This window comes from Alligator mississippiensis, chromosome 5, assembly GCF_030867095.1.
Source record: "Alligator mississippiensis isolate rAllMis1 chromosome 5, rAllMis1, whole genome shotgun sequence".
In the NCBI taxonomy this organism is placed as follows: domain Eukaryota; kingdom Metazoa; phylum Chordata; order Crocodylia; family Alligatoridae; genus Alligator; species Alligator mississippiensis.
The window spans coordinates 71,994,568-72,017,398 of record NC_081828.1 but is presented as its reverse complement, the minus strand read 5'-3'; the positions used below and the strand labels follow the sequence as shown (position 1 = coordinate 72,017,398).

The 22,831-nt window shown below is 48.5% G+C and overlaps 1 long non-coding RNA gene across 1 annotated transcript; it reads right to left on the bottom strand.

Moving 5' to 3' along the window:
- Nucleotides 1-554: 554 nt before the first annotated feature.
- LOC132250630 (uncharacterized) lies at nt 555-22,610 on the bottom strand. The gene is made up of 3 exons (XR_009462224.1): nt 22,466-22,610; nt 21,789-21,966; nt 555-1,618 (listed from the first exon to the last, which is right to left on the bottom strand). It is a non-coding gene; the product is annotated as an uncharacterized LOC132250630 (long non-coding RNA).
- Between the last annotated feature and the right edge of the window lie 221 nt (nt 22,611-22,831).

Below are 22,831 nucleotides of genomic sequence, written 5' to 3'. Positions count from 1 at the left end.
ACTGAAAGGAAAAACAGACAGATATGGCATAGATAGACCTCTTTGTTTCTATCACGGTTTTTCATTCTGAATATATGGTCAGAACTGGGATTTTAAAACTAGCATGTTCTCCTGCGATGCATTCAAGGTCATACACCATGTACTCCTGCCTTTTGCATATACTCAGATTAATAAAACAGGTAATATTCTTATTCACGTTGAAGGGCAGATCTTGTTTCTGCAGAACATCTGTGCAGCATTAATCCTCCTATTATACCCTAAATACCAAGTTTTTGGTAATATTATTGACTTCATTTTTTCAATTTTTATCTATGTTCATATGACTCAACTGGGATTTGTCACTGTTGAAACATGTATAATTTTAAATGACATAAAATGGAAGGCAGACCATTTTACTATTAGGAAAATGGGGATTTTAAGCAATGCAGTCATTGATAACAAGTACTTTATAAGGAACTAAATGTTACAGTATGTAACACTAGACCGTTTGAAGAATGACATAGCTTAGCCCAAAGAAAACAAACACAATTTATGGAGTAATATTTTACATGCAAACTATGATTGTTATGTGAGATGTTGTTTTCTAGACTATAAAATGCTCACTCAAGACTATATATGTGCAGTTGTGGGTGCATGTACATATAAACAAGCAAACATAATTCCATGTATACAAAGTAATGAAGGCAACTATATTTTGAAGTTGTTTTGCAGTATTAACATAAGAACATTTCAACAGAAGAACCTGCGCCTGAAGAAAGTCAAACTCATAAAACCAATGGAGAGACAGTATTCTCATTACCCCTCTGGGCCATTACCCCAACATAAAGCATGTGTTGATTGTTTTGAAAGTAAGCTTGTCAAGATGCATTCTCAATTTTGGTACAAATTTTTATAAAATAAGTTTGACATATCTGAATCTTTTTCCTGCAAAACTCTTTGGACTATTTTATCCTGCATTAGTTATCTATTATAACACCATTACTTGAAATTAATTGCAAAATTAATTGGCTCAGAAAGGATAGATTAACACTTTCTTTTACAAAATTTAACTGTTTTAATAGAGCCAAAACAGATCATGAAGCAGTCCAAAAAGTAAATATTTAAGAGATGGAGAAAACAGCTTGAGGAATGGATTGGAGGATACTTTGCAGTATGCTGTCAGAAGGGGTTGCAGACAGTTTCTTTGAAGCTAATGTACTCAAATTTCCTGGGGCTGGTGCAGCCTTAGGCTGGAGCATCATCTGAATGAGACATATTTCTGTCTAATCCTGCAGAAGACAGATAAGTCTGCCAATTGAAACTGTAAAGTCTTGACAGCCAACGGCACCAGCTTTGTAATAGCAAAAGACTGATGCTGAAATATCAGAAGTGGAACAGCACTCTCTGACATCAAGAAACTAACATGTTTGACAAGAAATTGGAGGCACAATCATTTCCAGTCAAACAAGATGTCTGTTCATGCGGAGTATCAAATTTGCATTCCTAGTCAAAGTTCAAGTTTCATTTTGCTACTGAGCTTTTATGCTTCTTCTTTCCATAGGTTTGTCAAAATATAAAGAACCTTCGTTGACACGTATATTCCTCATACTTCTTGACAAGAAAGCATCCTCCAATACCACTTTGAAAAAAGGAAATTAAACACACATATTGTAAATGTGTTTTTCCATACTTCTTTACAAACATTAAATAAATCCAAGTTTCTCAAAGAAGCGTTTTTCAAACAGTCCACAATTCATCCAGTCAGTTCTTAAATCTTTTTAGATGTCTTCTGTTTTCCTTTAATCTTATAACAAATGCATCACTTTTATCCCTGTTTCTTCTAATTTTCTTAACGGAAGTTTAGGGATAGAATTCTCACACCACTGAAATCAATGGCAAAGGTTATATTGACTTTAACAAAGCAAGAGTTAGTGACACCAGGAAAGATACAAAGAGAGTAGAAGACAGGGAATTTTGCATTTAATTTTGCATTGATGCTAAAAGAGCAGTCCATATTCCTCGATGGTAAGCACACTTAATTGTCTGGTTTCTTGCTGGGAGTTGCTGACAGCTTTCAGATGGGTACGTACTGGGCATGTGATGCTACATAAGACACTCTACATGAGATGCTGAGTCACTGTAGTGATGAGCTACAGTGACCTAGCTAGTCACTACAGCAACGTAGCATCAGTGGGAATAAACCATGACATTGCCTATACTTCACAGTAGCTCATTGGGGATGCAGTGTATCATCAATTTTAATCTAGAAAAAGTAAGGTAAAAGGTGCATGTCCGTGTATGTGTGTGTGTGTGTGTATATATATAAACTTATGCAGTGGTGCCCAACATTTTACCTTACTTTTGAGGAATAACAGATGGTTTAAAGATGACTTCTGAGTGATTTAAATATGAACAGTGCATGCCCCCAGTGGCTGGGGGGGCAGGGCTGCACTGGTGGCAGTGGCAGCATAGCAGCAGGAACCCAGTGGTGCTAAGTGCAGACAACACCAGCATGGTCAGTGGCAGGGGGAGGGGTGGCAAGCACTGACCAGGAGTCGGTGACCACTTGCAGCCGCCGGCAGCAGCAGCCAGTGGCGATCACGGACTGCCCGCAGGCACAGCCAGGCCTCTCCACCACCCACTGAAGAGAGGGGGAATAACCCCTGTCCCTGCCCCCCACCTAAGGGGTCTGCCGGCCGGCATCTGGCTGTGCCTCCACCTGTCTGCTGCAGCAGTAAGGGGACAGGGCCCTTAATGTGTCAGCAATCCCTGTCAGAGTGTTGGGGAGCATGAACCCCTTCCCAGTGTGGGGGAGGCCTGCTGTGGGTCAGGCAGAGCTGTGGTGGCATGCACACTGCAGTACCAGGGCTCAAATGGGGCCAGAGCCCTTCAAGCCACCACTGCCACTGGTGCGGTCCACAGCTTCCACTTGGGAAAACCATGAGAAGGGCTATGCCCCCATCATGGTCACTCGCCCCACACTGCTACAGCAGCTAGGTGGGAGCAGGGCAGGCTAGACAATGGCTGGCAGGGCCCATTAGGCAGCAGGTAGGGAGCGGAGCAATTCTCTCCTCTGCCCCTCGGGCAATGAAGCAGGGTCTGTCCACCCTGGCCGCCGCTGGCACTGCCACCACTTGCTATGTGCCCAGGGCCAACTCCTGTCCCTCTCCCTCTGGTATCTGGTGGAGGGGTTCGAAGCAGGGAGTGAACACAGCAGTGGTGGCTGTCAGGGTGGGCTTACCTGGTTATGGTCTCCTGGGGACAGTGGGGGTAGAGGAGAAAATAACCCCCCTCCTTACCCTCTCTGCCTCAGGGGCTATGCCAGCCCACTGCTGCAGCAGTGAGGGGGGAGTGCCCAGCAGACCCAGCTTGGATCCCTGCTAGCAAGACAGGGAGGGGGAAATTAAACCCGTCTCTGGCCAGACCCCCACCCTTGCCTGTCCCTGCTTGACCCTCCTCAGCTGGGGAGCAGAGGGCCGGGGCCAGCCCCCTTGCACTGGAGCACAGAGCCCAGTCCAGACAACATGCTGGGATGCTGGGGGACTCTGACTTAAGTTAAACCAGGAAGGGGGCTAGGACAGACATTGTAAAAACTGGTTTGAGCTCAATCAGTTCAGTCTGACACTACATTCATCTCAAACTGGTTTGGGCCATTTTGGAACTGGTTTATGTGCACTGAATGTCTATTTTGTTACAATTTCTGATCATTTAAACTGGTTTATGTGTAATGTCTGTTTCTAGCCAGTAAGTATAAAGGTGCACATATGACACCATCCTTAGTCTTATTTCAACTGCATGGAACAAATTGTGAAGGAAAGAATAAGTTACAGACATGGAATAAATAGGAAGTGAGAGAAAACTCAACAGACATGTACCGAAGATTAACCTCATAGTTAGTCTGCACAAGATTAACTCAATATCCTATCAAAGAAAGATAACAGATTTCAGCCTTTCCCTAGGAATTTTATGGGCAAAATTTGCCATGTTACATGCCTTTGTATAGCATGGTTGACTGCAATAGCAGGGAGTGAAATCAAGGACTCAGGGGATTCCTTCCACTCCTCTGTGCATATGATTCCCAGAAGCACAGTAACTAACACAGAACACAAGTTTTGGTAACTTAGACCACATTCATATAGCATAACCTAATTGGAGAAATATATCAAAGTCTTACATCCTGGAAAGGAAGTGAAATTCATGATCTATTCTGCATGTACTTTAGTAATATTATGGGATATTTGTTATATTCCCATTTTCCCTTCCACTCAATTTTGTATATACCTCACGGCACACTGACTACACAGTAAATTAGTTCATTTAATTTGTATTAAAAACAATTTTATTTTTGCTTTTAGTTGGATGGACACTAAATATATGATCCAGAACAAAATGAATATTTGTCACAATACACTATTACTATGGAAATTAATAATGCCTGCAAAGTCCTACTTTCAAACTTTAAGATGAACACACAGTTATTGTCTCAATAAAGGACTGAAGGCATTACCAGATTCCTTCATTTTGTCCTGAGGGAAGATCGATTTTATTAACAAATCAGAAATAGAAGATGATGTGGGGAAATAAACAAGGGAACAACAGCATCAATAACAACAACAACAAAAGCCCCGGTAAGCAAGCAAAAACATCCTGTTCCCTAAAATGAACAGAGAGGCTTTGAACTTGTTCAGTCATAGTGGAGCTAAATCCTTCAGTATTCAGGAAGAATTCTTGCATTGACATCTTAACATTTTGGATTAGAACAAGCCCAGTCTTTTTATTCTATGCAGAGATACTAAGAACTAAAAGCTCTCTGAAGCTTCACTTTAATCTTGTCCTAACATATCACTTTAACTGTCAATACCAGCACTTCCAGGAAAATAGGCTCCATTACAGCACAATCCAACAAAAGTTCTTCTGTTGGCTGCTTAAGTCCAATTGCTAACTTCTGGCAACAGCCTCCCTATTCTACATAAGACATTTTACTGTGTAGTAAACTAATCTACTGAGCATAAAGTGTCACTCTCTACATGTGCACAGCTTTTACTATGCAGTAGATTAGTCTAATGCACAGTTGCCTAGTACTTGTAAATACAGGTAATAGATTAACTGGGCAGTAACTACCATGTAGTAGTTTACATACAGACTACTAACCAAGAGCAAATTACTCCTGCTCAGTCCAGACAACAGAGGCTTAGGAAACTGTCCCTTGCTTTGGGGAGCTGCTTCCCGGCTCCATGCTCTGATCACTAGATTGGGGCATGGGGAGGGAATATGTCCCCTCCCGCAGCTGCTGCTTCCCAGCCCCATGCCCCAATCCATGGATCAGGACATGGGGTTGGGAAGTAGCTGGCCCTGAGGCAAAACAGCTTCCCCCAACCCTAGTGCCTCCTGCCAGACAGAGGCTGGCACCTGTGGGAGCCTGCAGCTCCCCCTGGCTGCTGTAATGGGGCACAGGAGGGCTGGAGTAGCCCTGCACTGAACTGCTCCCAAGGAAGCAAATTTGCTCCCATTGGGCAGATCCAGAAGAGTGCAGCCATGCAGTATGTGACACCACAAACACATTTGCAGTGCCACATACCACACAGTTGAGTGTTCTCTGTGCTGCAAGGGTGAACTGCCTATGAGTGGGCTGCTCTTGGGGGGGTTTTCTGCAAGTTTTTTTGACCCAGCGCAGTGTACGCATTGGCAGTGCATGCTGCTGAAGAGCAGAGCTGGGCCACCCAGAGCTGTGCTGCAGCTGGCACCCAGACTCCACCTAGCAGAATCACTATGGCTGCAGCCCTGGGAGGCTCCCAGGACCCCAGGTAAGACTGCTGGGGCCAGTACAGTGTTGGTCCCAGCCTCCCCTACCACCCCTGGGGTAATTAGCTGCATGCCAAAGCATGCAGCGTGGGCATTCCCTGGGGACAAGTATCTGCGGTGCAAGGTAGGCAGCTGCTACTTGTTCCCAGGGAACCAAACATCTATGCTCATCTGGAGGTGGCCATCCAGAGCAAATTTTCTCCTGATAGGTGCACATGTAGATGCCCTGTGATGGAAAGCTTACTTTCCAGTATTTTACTATGCAGTAAACTTACAATGCATTAATAGCACACATAGATGTGCTCACTATCTACTTCTACAATCTTATTAGATTCCTGAACTCCTAGCCTTTATTTCTGATGTGTCCTCACTTTTACACATCATTTTATGGTTCAAAAATCTAACTGAAGCCTGTCCTGCAGGTGAGTTCATCACATCAGTCTGGGCCAGGACTAAGCTTGTATAGGCTGGTTTGTGAATCAGAAGCAACTTCATATGGCACTAATACGCAGTTTATGAATTGCTGCTACATAGCACCGCTGAATGGTAGCACCAGTGTCCAACAGCAAAGCAGGAATAGATACTTTAGAAAAAAAACCCAAAGCCTTGATGGAGAAATATAGACTAATCATAGGAGAAACTTTTCCTTAACACTAGACAGTTAGTGGTAAGTGCTGGTTTTCAAAAGTTTTCACCAAATAGAAAAAACGTAAGTTATATTCCTACCTCTTCTTGAAAAGACTGTGAGCCATGAAAAGACTGTGACATTTTTTGTACTAATTTATTTATAAAATGAGGGTTATGTGTGTAATATTTTACCCATGGTTTTCTTGTGACCATTGGCTGTACAATAGAAGATATGAGGTGCATAGAATTATGAAGTCAGAGGTAAGATTTGGACTTTGGGTCTCTTGGTTCCCTGTTCAGTGCATTTCTCTTTAGTCTATATAGTGTTTGGATGTACCATACATACACACACACACCAGAGTAGGGATGGTCCTAGGTTGAATCTGATCCCCTTCTTAAAGAGGGATATGAAGAGACATAGGAACATTGAAGATGACTGGATTACAGCAAGTGGAGTTTGTTTCTTGTATTAAAAGGATAAGGCAGCAGATCAGGTACAGCAGTCTGAGGAGAAATGAACCAAATATTTAGGATAGGAGCAGTGTTCTTGGGATGTATGAGACCCTGGATTCTAACCATGTTAATTTCATATAAATTTCATTATGTAACCTGGGTGGTACGTGGCTGGTACCCCCTCTCCAATTTAGGGATGTCAGGAGATGTGTGTGTGCTGCAGGAGCGTGGCTGCTTAGCCTAAGGCAATTCACCACCCTCCCCTACAGAGCAGAGCAGAGACTGTGGTCACCCAGTAGAATTTAACTATTTACATAAATGTATTTACAGGACTGTGGCAGGGCATTGTTTGTGCCTGCCACTTTAAGAGTCAGAAGACAGGAGCCGGCAGGTGCCTGATTAGGGCAGCCATTTTAGATTCAGGGCTGCCCATATAAACAGGGCATTTTGCTGCCTAGAAGGACAGGCAACAACATTGCCTGGCTGCAGGTAACCTCTGGAGGTAAGGGAGGAGCTGTAGGGGATGGTCAGGAGGCTCCTGGGCCTGGGCATGACTTAAAACTGCACCCTGCTGGGAGTGGTTGTCCTGGTGGGGCTCTCAGTGGTGTGGGAGCCCCCAGGAAATGTTAGGCCAGTTACCACCCTGATGAAAGGCGGGTTGGAGTGCCTTAACCTCTAGCCCCCACAACCGGGTGGGTTACCCCCTTTGTAGGGTCTGGAAGGTGGACCCCAGAGAGAGAGAGTCGGGCCATAGACTCAACCTTTCTTGACATCCCCTGACTGGTCCAAGCTGGGACCAGGACTGGAAGGGTTGAAGGGCCAGGGGCCCACTGCAAGGAACGCCCAAGAGCTGAGGTCCTGGGATTCCAACTGGCTTGGAGGTGGGCCAGGGCTAGTGGAGCCAAAGGTCCCAGAGGGGGCCCGCACCCATAAGGGGGAGCAGCTCATGAAGCTATCTAGCCAGGAATGAAGGCAAAATAGGCTGCCTGAATGGAAGGATCTAAGTGGGGTTCAACTAGTAGGATTCTGGGGCCCAGAGTGGGGCTGGTGATGTTGATAACAGCCGGATGCCATCTACGAGGCTTGGGCTGTGGTGTAGGGGAGGAACGGAGCCGCAGATAGTGCCCCCTGGCATCGGGGCAAGAAATGGGCAGCCTCCCACCTAATTAACATCAATTTATTCATTAACAACAAGGCATGGTGGGCAAGAAGGTGGGCAGTTAGCCCAGAAACAGATGGGCGGGCCACTAGGAAATCAGCTCCAAGAAGGCTCCCTGTTACAAGGACCAATTGAAGGGATAGTTTAATATCAAACTGTTACCTTTGAATCTACTTTTTCTTTGGAAATCTCCCACTTACAGGGGCCAATACTAGATACACAGCTTTGTAAGGAGACTGCTGAGGTATAATTGTAGTATTAACTATCCTGAGTACATGAAGCATTTTATCTATATTGATGTCAATATCTATATCCATATAGATATATATCTATCCATATCTATGTATCTGAGGACTATTTACAAATGTAGATTACTAAGGCAGTAAATCTTATTACTCATATCACAGGCAGAAATAAGTGGATATGACAGGCAGAAGCACTTTATCAATGTACACCTTGACTCCCAGGCAAGGGAACAAATAACAGTGGCACCAGGTTAAGCAGTGGCTCACTGAATGTAACCCAATGATAAATAAACAATGGTTAGAGATTACATAAGCAAGGGTACAGCAATACTAACCTACAGATAGGCATAGCAACTACAAATATTTGGTTCATTGCTCCTCAGACTGCTGTACCTTATCTGCTGCCTATCACTAGAATTCAAAGTGATACTTATTAGACCTTCCACAGTGTTTTTGCAACTGAGCAATTAGCAAACAGAACAGGACAATACATAAACTTCTTATAATACAATACTAAATTAAATAAATTTACAGTGAAAGATGCAATTAACGGCCCACCCTGCATATATACGGACCCAGGGCAACCTTAAACAATTATATAAACCTTAACAGTTACATCTGGAACCAACAATGACACAGTAATCATGCTGCATAGAGGAGTAATACAAAGGGAAAACAGGTAACCCAAGGAGACAACACTAACTGCAGCTAGTCCCTTTGACTAGCTGGAGTCCTGGGGGGGGATGAAACCTCCTTTGAAACCATAGGCCGTCCTCCCCTGTGGCGACTTTTGTCTGTCCCCTGTTGGGACCCTGATCCCACTTACCTGGGCACTCATGACTCTTCACCTCTCCGGTGGGTCTTGCCTCGTCTCTCTCTCATGGTCGGTGGAACTGGTTGAAGCTCCCGCTTTACTGGGGACTGCTACTTTGTCCAGCTGCTGCTCGCAGTGGAAAGGCCTGAGCTGCCTCATGCAGCTACCAGGGCCTACCCACTGTCCCGGACCTTCTGCACACCCTCTGGTGCCCCGGGGTCTCTGCCACCTGCAGGGATGTGGGCCCATGCTGCCTCATGGGCCTGCGGGGATTTCTTCAGCTCTCTTCAGGCCCCATGCACCGATTCATGCCTTGTGGGACCTCTGATGCTTGCAGGGTTGGGGAATTATGCTGTCCTGTACAGCTGCCAAGGTCCCTTCTGCTCTCCAGCCCTGAGCACCAACCTGTGCATCAAGGGTTCCTGTCTCATGCAAAGCTGGGGACCCACACTGCCTCGTGCAACTGCCAAGGTCTCTTCAGCTCTCTGGCCCTATGGACCGACCTGTGCACCGAGGACCCCAGCCTTCTGCAGGGTTGGAGACCCATGCTGTCTCATGCATGTCTGATGAGGTCCTGTCTACTCCTGGATTTTCCATGCACCAATGTGTGCACCTATGTGGTGGCTCCCTCCATGGTGGAGCAGGTACATAGCCTCTTGCTGCTTCCAGTTCAATGGAGGCACCTTCAGGGAGCATCTGGGGCAACTGCTCTGCCCCACAGGTCATCTCTACCAGCTCTTCTGCATCCCTGCTTCATCATCCCTCATTGAAGCTGCCCATGTACTGGTCATGCAGGCTTTTATCCCTTCTGAAGGCTCCACCCCAAGATTGAAAATAGACCAACAGGAAATCCTGAGGGGTTAGTTCCCTCTCAGGTTCTCTTCTTCACTTCTCCCCTAGGCTAGGGCATGCCAAGCCTTCCTTCTACCTTCTGATCATTGGGGAGGGAAATGGCCTTGAGCCATCCAGCTCAAGCCATCAAGCCAGCTGCCAGTAAGCCCACTGGCCAGCCTGCCACAATTATAATTATTTCTAGTAGCAAAGAGATTTCAAAGGGCTTAGGTACACAGCACCCTATATTTTTATTAGAATTACCTTGCATAGTTTTTCACATTTTTTATTTAACAACTAAGTAGTTCAATTTGTTATCATTGTAGTGTTTACCAAATCAAAACCCACTGGAAGGTAACAGTGCAAAACTGTTTGTAATATCGTTTGCTGGCATCTTTTTTATTTCCTACTTCTTCTTATTATAATGTTTGGCTTTTAATTGGTTATGGAATACAATTACTTATATGCATCTTAGCTAGGGGATTTAGGTTCAAGGTACAGGGAAATTATCTTTATTGTGGTATATTTTATCTTTTGCTGTGATATATCATGTAGAAAATAAAACAAAAACAACAACTGACTGAGCTAATCTGACTTCCTCTGTTTCTTGAAGCCTTGAAAGCTTGTTATGGCCCATCACACTTTCAGGGCCTTCTATTTCTTTTATTTCAAATAATTTTTAGGAAAAAAAAAAGATTATGAATAAATCCCCAGCTGCAAAGATCAGTTTCGTGTGATAAGTAACTAGAGGCAGTTCTGTCTTATTATCTAATATACTACTGCCCTGACATATTTGTCTCTTTATAAAAAAGAGACGAATAGAAAAAAGTTAAACAATGCCAACTCATAAGGCATATAATAACAAGCTAGTAATTAACCATCTTGACCTTCTAGAAGAAACATACCATACCCAAGGTTTCAGGTAATTAGTAGACCTGCAAAGAATAGCCTACATTAAATCTGTATTCTCTACTATACAAAGCCAGTTTTACAAAAAAAGTTTTCATCCACTGAACAGAGCTTATGATTTCATAGTATGTGCTTGACATCCCAACTCTTACTAGAGATTTGTATTGGGTAAGAGACATGTGATAGGTTGTGAGGATAGAACAGTGTGCAACTTTGCTTAGTGCCAAACTATAACCATGAAACATAAAGCGGTAGCATCAGCATTAATAAAATTATATTAATTTCCTAATGGTTTTCAAGCATCTTCCTGGTCTCATAGATTGTAAGCATAAAGCTAAAGTCTGTGATGAGACTAAGGGGTAGTCTTTCATATCACACAATGGAAATGGAACCATGGACAAGGATCCCTCAAAGGGAGGAGGTACACAAGCCCGTTCAAAACGAAGAAGTCTCCCTTCCATCTGTTTCCTGATAGTAAAAGGGAAGCACACAAATTTCCCCTCATCTCACCCACTTTCTAGTGCTTTCTGCTCCACATAGTGTCTCACCGTGGAACATGGCAGCTGATGGATCTAGAGATAGCTTTCTGAAGTTTCCCCAAGTGCTCTTAAAGGAAGCTGCAAAAGGTCTCTAGAGCAGGGGCAGGCAAACTAAAGCTTGTGGGCTGCATCCACTTGCCCACCATGCAAGTTCATCCAGCCCATGGGTGTCCACCAAGTAAATATGCCCCACCCAGCCCACGTGCCTTGCTCTCACCCTTGTGCATGGAAGGGCCCAGCCCAGCCAGCACACAGTGAGGCTGCTGCTGCCACTGCTGCAGCTATGGGGTGACCTGCTTGACTTCACCAGCCTCCAATGGCTCTTCTTCATCTCCCTACTACAGGGCTTACTCCAGGCAGTGGTGGGGGAGGCAGGGAGCTGCAGCAGGGGTGGGGGCAGGGAGCATGGGGCTAGGGCTGGTGGGAGCAGAGAGCCCATGTGCAGGGGGGCAGCAGGAGTATGGAGCTCAGGTGGGTAGGATGTGGATCTGAGGGAGGGTGTAGGGAGTGTGGGGGTCTTTCCACACACTCCAACCCCCATGGCACACAGCCTCTGCCAGTGGCGGTAGAAGCAACTGTAGGTGGTGGGCCCTCAGGGTGTTTGTGGCCCATGCAGGCACTGCCACCCACTGGCACATGGCTCCAGCAAGAGCTGTACATGCTGGCAAGGATTGCAGCCAGGCTGACCTACCTCTATTATGTGGGCTCCCCACAGCACTTGTGTGCCATCGAGGGGAAGCTCCATGTGATGGAGCTGGCTGCCTTCCCCACTCCCTACTTCTATGTACCACTGCCAGGACTCTGCTGGAAGTGTCAAGGAGCCCACCTCCTGCTTCCATGGCAGCAAGGAACAGAGAAGGCAGCAATGTCTATCACATGCGGCTTGCCTCTGGTGGTGCATCAGTGCTGGGAGCTGCACATGTACTGCAGGGAGCACCCCATGGTAGAGGTGAGCTGTCCTGGTTGGGCTTCTTGCCACCATGTGCAGTTCTGACTGGAGCTGTGCATAGCCAGGTGGCAGTGCCTGCGTGGGCTACAAGAACACCAAGGGCCCAGTGCCTGCTGCTGCTGCCAGTGTCAGGGGCTGTACACCATTCGGGGAGGGGCGGGGTCAGGTCATTTAGATGAGTCAGCTCAAATGATGATTTTAACAGCTTGATAAATCTGTCTAAATTTATGATTTCCAGCTGCTTTTTATGAATGGTGAACAATGATTATAATGCCTGTCATTGTGGACTATCATAGTATCAGCATTAACTTTCTTGTAACAAGTCAGCAAGGGCCTACTGTCTATGTGCTTTTTCTAGAAGGAAGAAGCAGTAAAGGACCATTAAAAATTAACATCTCGCATGCTTTGTCCAGGAGTAAAAGACTTGTGGATTAGAAATACTCTTACATAGTCTATTAGTTGTCCTAACTGTCCCAAACCCCATAACAGGCTAAGATGTTAATTGTAGGCTCCACATAGATAAAAGCTCTGGTGAATGGTCACAGTGTGCTTTGGCTACTGGAAAAACTTGCAAATCTGCTAAGTTTTGTAGCCTGGTACACATGATAGATTCCTTACTCCAGGTGAGGTTCTTTCCTTAGGACTGTGTGACAGAGAAAACACTAAAGAGTCAGAGGCTAGACTAAATTTGGGGTCTAATACTACAGTCTGGTGACTGTTCTCAATGGGGAGCTAAGTGATGGCTTAACAATGGAATACAGATAAGAACCACCAATATTGTGAGGGTTGTATTATGTCCTTAAGATCTAGGTGAAGTTGGAATAGAGTTGGAAAGAGAAAGCAAGATGACTGTGTGTGGCATGTGCTGTTAGTATTAATAAAGAAAGCTCTTTGTTACAGTGGCTCTGACTAAAGTAACTGAACCCACGACACAAAAAATGGGTCATTCCTCTGCCACAGCTTGTTATACAGCACCTATATACCAGGGTGGATAAGGGGCAGGGGTGCAGTGATGTAACTGCACCCCACATTTGATTTATTGCTTCACCCAAACTTCAAAATTAAATCCTCAGAAGGGGCAGTAGTATTTCCATTCAAGTACTGCTGAAAGAGTTTGATTCTTGCTAATCTCTGTCTACTCCACATGTGTTAATTATCTTTAAAAAGCCTTTTAAATGGCATTGATGTCCTACTTTTCAAAATATCCTTTCTTCTGTAATTTAGCTGTCTGTTAGCTATTCCAAGTAATGTCTATCTTCAATTTTACAGCCCTCCAGATTGGTTTTAGAGCTAACAAAAACCTTAACTCAGATGCAATACTATTTATTCAACTGTAGAAATGAGTAACAGTAAATGACAGGTTAGATTGTGTACATCTCTTATTCAGATTGATATGTAACTGTAATGACCATTTTTGTCTATTTTGTTGAGTTTTTTAAACTTTATATATCATCTAGTAAATCTGTGTACATTCCTATAATTATATTTGTTTTCATTTTGATCTTAAATTATATTGATATCCTACTCCTCTCCTCTCCTCTCCTCTTCCCTCCCCCACTCCCCCCCCCCCACCCCCAGCATATTAGCAAAGCTTCTAGTTTCTCCTTGAGAAAATATGTTCTATATGATGGTGTGGCACACTATCTGCACTCCCCTTTTTAAAATCCTAGCTCCATCCATGCCTATACACAGTCTCATGGCTGGCCATAGGTTTCCTTTGAGATACTCCTTCCTCATATACTTGTATTTTCTTGGCCTCATTTGCTCCTGCACTGCAATATCTTGAGATCCAGTACAACAATCATTAGCATGGGCAAGCTCACCTTCTTATTTTCATCTTTAAGCTCTTTCCCCTGCAAGCTTTCTTGACTTCTAAATCAACAGCAGTGTAGGCACAGGGAAAGGAATACTTTAATTTATATCCCTCTCAGTTTGTTTGTTTGTTTTAGGTATTGCCATGTTCCACATTTATTCAACAGTTTCCAAAGATTAACCTATGACCGCATCAAATCTCCAGTCAGAAATTATTACCAGGCTGTAAGGTATTAGACAATGTGAATTCACTATTACTGAAATGCAGAGAGGGACACAAAGTTAGACCATGGGAGACCTAACTTTTTTCATTCTAGATATGTCCTTGATTTCCTAAGCAAAAAACAAACAATAGAATAGAGCAGAGGTGGTTCTAGGCTCTTCATGAACTTCTCTATAAATTAATATTCTTCAAAGGGGACAGCTGATATTGTAAAAAAAATTTGTCTCAAAGACAGTTGATTTATTTGTTCTGAGACTGCTGTCTTTTAACTACAGTAAAAGCTCTGTTATCCAGCATCCCCTGGGAATGGGGGATGCCAGATAACAAACTATGCCAGTTAATTGAGCGGCCTCAGCTGCCACTTCTCCCATCACATCTGGGGCATCCCTTTACCCCTCCCACAGCATCGCTGCCCATCCCATGGGCCCTGTGGGACAGGGAGGTGGGCCCTGCATGGCCCTGCACTTCCTGTTATGTCCCCGGGCCATGGGGGCATGGCAGCGCAGGCTGCTTTGCCCCAGGCCACGGGGGCTCAGACAAACCAGAAGTGCCATGGCGTGCACTTCCAGTTTCACTTTATCTTACAAGCTGGCATGCCAGTCAGTGGAGCATGCTGGCTTCTAAGTTGCTGGATAGCACAGCTTTTACTGTATAAACAAATTTAGGTGAGATCAAAACAGTTCATAGATTAATAAGGCAGGAAGGGACCTCAGGAGATCTAGTCTAACCAGGGATTGAACCTGCAACCATGACACTATTAGCACCATGATAAATGGCTGCTTCTTACTATTGGTGGTGGCAGCAATGACAGAACTCAATTAAGACTGAATTTTGCCCACTCTGACACTGTACTGGGCTCTGGTAGGCCCCAGAGTACATGTCCAAATGAATGCACATGTGCCTCAAAGCCCTTTGAGATGCTGCAAGAGGCACATGCAGGAACAAAAAAAGTTCCCATTGCTGCAAATTTGTAGTGTGGGGGCAAAACTAGACCCCTGGATATCCAGGCACCAAAAAAGACTTCCAAATTGCTTTAACACTGTAGATATATCAATAAAACATTGCCCAACTGATCACTGTCACTCTGTCTCTAAATATAGTGGTCCCAGGACCCAGACAGAGGAGCCTGCTCAGAGCTGGCACCTTGGACCCAACTGGAGGTGGCTGACCTCCAGCCCAACTGTGAAAAGGAGGAAATGCTTTGACAGTTCAAAGCAGGCACTGCAAACATCTTTTGGGCGATAGCTACCCAGATGGCCGGGTAGGGGGACACACGGAAGTGGTGCCGCACAGAAGCCAACTCTGTAGCCACATCCCACTAGCAGCTGGCCCAGATGGACAGATGCCTTTACTGGCTATGCAGTCCCCATCCTGGTCTGGCAGGTGCACAGCATGTCACAACCAGGCAGCAACTCCCACTGCCAGACTACTGCAGTGGATACGGGGTGGAGGGGACACTCAGGGCTGCTTCAGCATGTCATCTGGAACAAGGGGTAGTATCCCTAGGTACCAGTCATCTGGGCCCCAGAAGCTCCTGACTATTTGTATCACCCAATTATTGTGGGCCCTGAGGCCCACATGGCTAACTAATAGCCCCTATTGTGTGGGGCAAATGGATGGATGACACAACAAAATACTTGGGAGAACTAATGAAAAAACAGGACAGGAGTGTCGTATAGGTTAAATGGTCAAAATATGAAAATAAATGTGCCTGAGGGGGACACCAAGCAGAGTCCCCCCCCAGGCCACATGCACTGTCCTCAAAGGTGAACAAGGAACCAGTGGACGCTACCCACTGGTGCTTTGCCAGGTATCATGCATGGACTACTGAGAGAAAAGCAGCCCCACAGTCTCTGGGGACCTCCCCAGCCAGAGCCTCCTTCCTGGTCAGGTACATAGCCCACTTTGCCAGGGCCAGGAGGAGGTTGAGCAGGAGGTCCTGGGTCTTGGTAGAGCTGCAGATAGGGTGACCAAAAACAAAAAGGTGGGGGGTGAAATTCAACCAGAACCTCAGGAGGAGGTTCTGGAGGTGGAAGTGGAGGGGCTGCAGCCTAGTGCACTCAAGGGTCATGTGCTCCAGGGTCTCCCTCTGCCCGCAGAAGGGGTAGGAGACCCAGTTGCCCATGAAGCTTGACACATACACATCCATGGTGACAGTTTCATGGAGAAGCCACCAGCTGAGGTCCCCAAAGGTTTGTGGGATGAGGGTGGAATACAGACTCAGCCAACTGGGGTGCCCCAGCTATGCCCTCACCAAGCAGGTCCTGCCACTTGGCGTCTGGGCAGGACACGAGGGCGGTATGATGGACAGTGTGGTGTGCAAGCATGTAAAGGTGGCAGTGATGGATGGTGGAAAAGAAGACCAGTCTGGTGTCCTCCAGCTGGCTCAGGTGGGGAGTGGGCACCATGAGTGGGGAGCACCATAAGGCTGGGACAGGTGCTGACCCCACAACAAACTTTGGTGGGCTGGAGGACACAGCAGGGCAGGGACCACCACCATGCAGGACCTGGTCAACAAAAGCAAGAGCATTGGGAGGTAGGGCAGATTTCACCTCCTGGACCAGATGGCAGGTTGCACGTGTTGTGGGTAGACCCATGCACAAGGCCAGCGCAGCGGGGTCCACCCACTCCCACCTATCCGAGTCCAGGAGGTCTCCAATATGGGGGACACCAGCCAGGATCAACCTCTGTCGCAACCAGGGTGCCTCTGCTGTCAGCACCTCCAGCTGGGGTTTCCAAAGGAGGGGCTCGATGAGCAGGTTGGCACCCTGAGTGACTGTTGTGGGGGAGCTGGAGACAGAGACCAGCCTCCAGGACCGGGGGAGGTCCTGGTAGAAGTCTGGCAGCTCTTGCAGGCCCTGCAGAGAGAAGCCCTACAGGCTAAGGAACTACCAGTCATATCAGAGCCACCGGAAGTGGTAGAGAAAAGCACGTGACAGGTGGCCCCATGCTGCATGGCTACCAACACAGTATAGCAGTTACTGCAGGGCCTGGAGGTGGAATAGCAGGACCTGGCTATGCAGGCAAACCAGGCCTTGGCTGCTCTCCTGCAAGGGGAGGCTCAGGACCTCTGCAGTGACCCAGTGCCGTCCTGGCCAGAAAAAAATCCAGCACCTGTCTCTGGAGTCCCACCAGCACCTCAGGGGGCACAGGCAGGGTGTGTAAGCAGTGCCAGAGCATGGACAGGACCAGCTGGTTCAGCACCATCACTTCCCTATGCAAGGAGAAACATCTCAGGAGCCCTGCCCATGCCCAGAGCTGCTCCACCACCCTTGCCTCCAGCTGGTGCCAGTTCTCCATCGGGGAGGGGTCTGTGGGGGACAGATAGAACCCAAGTAGAGCAGAGAGCCCATGCTCCAGTAGGACTGTGGGTGGGAGTGAGTCCACCTGCCACACATTACCCACTACCAGGCCAAAGCTGTTGACCCAGTTAACTCGGGCAGAGGAGGCCACCAAGTACACTGCCTGGCAGGCCTTCACCTGCGCCAGGTAACTAGAGTCCTGGACTATGAGGAGTACATCATCAGCATACACTGACAGAAACAGCTGCACCGCTGGCTCCCGGAGCATCAACCCTGCCACCTGCTTCCGCAAGAGAACGAGGAAGGGCTCAAGGGCCAAGACATACAGCTGCCCCCAAAGCGGGCAGCTTTGATACACACCTCTCCTGAATGGGATGGGCTCCATCAGGATCAAGTTGAGCTTGACCAAACACTCTGTGGAGGTGTACAGCACCTGGAGAACCTGCATGAAGCGGGGCTCAAAGCCAAAGGCCCACAGCATGCCTGTGGGGTACCTGTGATCCACTCTGGCAAATGCCTTCTCCTGGTCCAGGGATAGGAGGGTGAAAGACAGCCCCCCTCACCCTCCACCGGTGCGCTAGCTTCAGAAGGTCCTGAACCAGATACAGGTTGTTAAAGATGGAATATCCAGGCACCGTATGTCTGGTTGGGATGAATCGCATCCATCAGCACAGACCACAGGTGCAGCGAGATGGCTTTTGCTGCCACCTTGTAGTCCATGCAGAGGAGGGACGTGGAACGCCAGTTCCTCAGGTCATGGGATTCCCCTTTCTTTGGCAGGAGGGTCAGCATGGCCCTCTAGCACAATGGGGTTGCTCCCCACTTCCCTCAGATTTGGCCCAGACCATGGCAAGGTCCAGGCCAAGGACATCCCAGAGTGCCCGCTAAAACTCTGTGCCTATCAATGCTTGGCATCTTGTTGCCAGGCATCAGGCAGAGGGTGGTAAAAAACTCAGGCCAAGCAAGAGGAGCTTCCAGCTGGTCCTGGTCACCCATGCTGACCTGCAGGAATCCCTCCCACAGGGTCAGACAGGCCTCGGCATCAGTCGGATCCAGAGAGAAGAGCTCTTCATAGAAGGCCCATGTGCACTGATGCATCTCACCTGGATCTCTGAGGAGGGTGCCATCACCTGCCAGAAGGCAGGTAATGTACTTCTGGCCCCCTCCCCCTGCCTCCTTTCCAGGGCATAGAAGAAGTGGGAGCCATGGTCCATCTCTGGAAGGAGCTGGATGTATGAGTGGACAAATGCACCATGGGCATGGTGTTCATCTAGGGAACGAAGATCTTTCCACCTCTCCCAACACTCTCCACAGAGGAATGGGTTGGTTGGGTCAGGCACCTCTCCAGCTCTAGCACTTCCCACTCGAGCTGCTCCCAGACCACCTTCCTCTGCCGGGTGTGCCCCTCTGGTGTAGCTACAGAAAAAAAGCTGGGTGTGAACCTTTCCCACATCCTGCCATCTCTGAGCTGAGGGGAAAGCTGCCCGTTGCTCCCACCAGGCCAGCCAGAACTCCTGGAAGGCCTCCCTGAAGCCCACATCCTCCAGCAGACTTGCACTGAAATGCCAGTAGGCTGACCCCAGATGCCCAGGCCCTAGTGTGGCCTGGGCCCAGATAAGGTGATAATCACTGAAAGGGGTCAGCTGGATGCCAGAGAAGTGGACCCAGGCAAAGTTCAGCAAAGAGATATAAACCCAGTCCAACCAGGAGTTGCATGCCTGCTCCTCCCCCACCCTCACATAGGTGAGGGCAGGGGGTGGGTAGGGCAACAGAAACTCTAGATATCCACCAGGGAGTAGTGTATCAGAATCTCCCCAAAGACACCCATGGCAGCCTGGTTCTGCTCCCTGCCTTGCTGGTCTTGCACATGTAGGGTAATGTTAAAGTGCCCCCCAAGGACCAGGCACTCGCAAGGGTTGAGGGTGCCAATGTATGTGGCCACCTGGTGGAAGAAATCTGCCAACTCTGGGTCCCTTGCAGGGGCGTACACATTTAGAAGGTTCAGGACCAGCCCCTGCACCTGTACCCAGCACCACCTTAATGTCCTGGAGAAAGGGTGCAGGTGAACAAGGTAGCCACCCTGCAAGAGGTGACTAAGAAGACCCTGCCTCCCCACTCCAGGCACCAATTAGGCTCATTAGCTGGATTCATCAGGGTCTCCTGCAAGAATACCATACAGTACCCTCCCTCCTAAAGGAAGGAGAGCACCTGACATCTTCAGAGACCCTTCCTGCAGCTGTGGACATTGAGGGTCACAATCTTAAATGATTTCATGACTGGGGGAGTGGAGTAGATGGTTCAGCAGGGGCCTCGTACATCTTGGACATTGTGGGTCCCGCCAGCTCACCCTCCCATATGTATAGAGGGTGTCTATAAACTGCAGGCCCACCTATAGATCTGGGTGTTGCAGCTTTTGGGCCCCTTGCCTTCCCCCTCCAGTGCCCTCACAGTGGTGAGGACGCTGTCAAAATCTGCCCAGTGGTCCAAGGCTTGCTGTGCCTTGCTTGCAGACTAGCGGGTGTAGTCATGGTCAAGAAATGCAAGTCCCCCCCTTGGGGACCACCGGGACCAAGAGGTGTGCAGGCTCCAGGAAGCCTGCTGGTTATTGGGGGTCTTCCTCCTCGTCCTGGGGCTCAGCAGGCTCCTTAGGCATCATCTGAACCCCCCATTCTACTAAGACTCCAGCAGGGTCCCTTGAGCTCATGGGGGGGGGGCTCATAGTTGTGGCTGTGATACAAGGGGGGCATGAGGGGGGAGGGGTGTTGGTGGTAGGGGCACCCCTCTTGCCAGTGGGACTCGCAGATACCCTCCCCACCTGGCCCATGGTTCACTCATGACATAAGTGTCCCAGGGCACAGCACTGGAAGCACTGCAGGTCCCCCATTGTATGGAAAATCCTCACCAGGGATCCCTAAAAAGGAATTGCCAGATACCCCTCAGCCACCAGCTGCATTTCTGCCACCAGCTGGATCATAACCTGGCGATGGATAGAACATACGTGGTGGGGCTGGGGTCTCATCAGCATCAACCCAGTGAAAGGGCCACCACCAGGGAGATTACTTTCCCCAAGGTTTGGAGCTCAGGGAGCAGGGCCCAATTGGGGATATAGGGAGGGTCAGAGCTGAGGACCACCTTGGTCCTTCTAGAGGTTCGAGGGAGATGTATTTCCCCTCCACCACGAGGCCCCTCTCCACCGCCTTTTGTGGGGTGGTCTCTGAGGCAAGGAAAAAGACCCCCTTGCCATGCAAACGGGAGGCTGCCATGATCTTGGGAGCCCCCACTACCTGAGCCAGGGCCTGCACCCAGGTGTCAAAGTGCAGGTTCTCCCACTTGGGCATTTGGCACTTCATCCCATGCCTGTGGGTGAGTGCCAGAAAAAGGGCCCCATCACCCAAGCTGGAAGGGCCAGTGATGAAGGATCAAGCCCCCTAGCTTTAGGTCTCCTCACAGCTGCATTGGTGGGGTCAGGGCTAGAGCCAGAGACAGACTGACTGGGTGTGCTGGTTGGTGTAGTGCATCTGGTCCCCTCAGGTGCTGGTGGTCTAGGCCTGGGGGCAGCTTTTCCCACCCCTCAGCTGTGGAGGAGCCCTTCCCACTTCCCTTGCCCTTGGTCCCTGATGATGGGAGAGGGGGTTTGGGAACCCCTCCGGGGCAGGGTGGGGGGCTCATCAGGGGAGACCCCTGGCCCTGTTAGCTCCCTATCAGAGTCCTGTCTGCCCCTGCTGTAGCAGTTGCAGGTTTCTCCACTCCCAGAGGAGGTTGGTCAGACTCTGCCTCCAGGGTGGTCACTGTATGGAGCATGCATCCCCTTGGATCTTGGCTGGGATCCACCCCCATAGTTGGGGCATCTGTCCCTCAGAAGGTTCCTGCCCTCCCATTGTTTCACATGAGGGCAAGGAAGACAATAAAGAAAAAAAAACAAAATATCCAATGGGGCTGGGGAATCTAGTAGGGGCAGGCTGGGGTTGCGGGGAAGAAGGGGGATTAGGGAGGAAGGGGGCTGAAAAACCCAGGAGGGCTATGCTTTAAGAATGTGGGGGAGGAGGAACATACACATACACACACAAGGGCTGGGGAAACTTGAACTGGTTTACTCAGCCACACAATAAACATAAGGGCAGGGGTAGTGGACCACAGGACTTACCATGCAAGGGCAAGAACACATAGGGAAGGTTGCTGAAGCAGATGTAAAAGATGGCTGGAGTGGTGAAGGGGTTTTGTTTGTTGAAGATCTATCCAGGATCCCCTCACGCCTCCAGCCAGGTGCTCAGCAGCAGAGCAACAGGCACAAAAACAAAGCAGGATCATATGCAGGGAGGTAGCTGTGGAGGAGGGCAGGAGAAATCAGTCAATTTGGGAGTAATCCAGTGTAGGTGTGGTGTCAGGTGGTGCAAGGTAGTGCATCAGGGAATCTCCTTCTCTCCTAAGAGGGGGCAGCAGCAGAACCACAGCAGCTGCAGCAACAGCAGCAGTGATGGTAGGAGCTGTCCAGTTGAGACACTCAGGGTGTGCTTTGGGTGAAAGTGGAGGTGAATATGGGATTGGCTGGGGCAGACAAGGCACCTTTAGGCTCTGGCAGTGATGGTGGGGGAGGGGCCCACAGTCAGCAAAGGCTTCCTCCCCAGGCTGTCACCTGATTGTAGCTTGGCAACAGCCTGGAAAGCAGGCCAGAACAGGGGCACAGAAGCTAAGGTGCAGTGCTGGGGTGTGGTGTTGGTATGGAGGGGGGACAGCAGCATGCAGCAGAGGACCCCCCCCCCCCATGGCAGGGGTAGCAACAGCAGCAGCAGCCCAAGGCAGGAAGGGGTATGGCCAACTTACTTCCAAAATCTCTGAGACCAAGCCAGCAACTAGCAGTAGCCAAAAGCAGGAAAGGACCTGGCCATCTTCTCCCCAGAAGCCCCTAAGACCAAGTTTGCAGCAACCAGCAGCAGCTTGGGACAGGAAGGGGCATGGCCAACTTCCTCCCAGAGGCTCTTCCCCCAGAAGCTCCTGAGAGCAAGTAACCCTAAACTGTTGGCCAGGGCAGGTTTTTATACTGCACAGGTGCTGGCCCTGGGCTCTAGCTCCCTCTGGCTGCTGATCTGGGAGGAGCCAGGCAGGGTTATTTTGCCCCAAGGGGCACAATTTGCTCCACAACAAAGTGTATGTCTGGGCATGTGTGCTGAGGTAAAAAGCCCCAGCTCA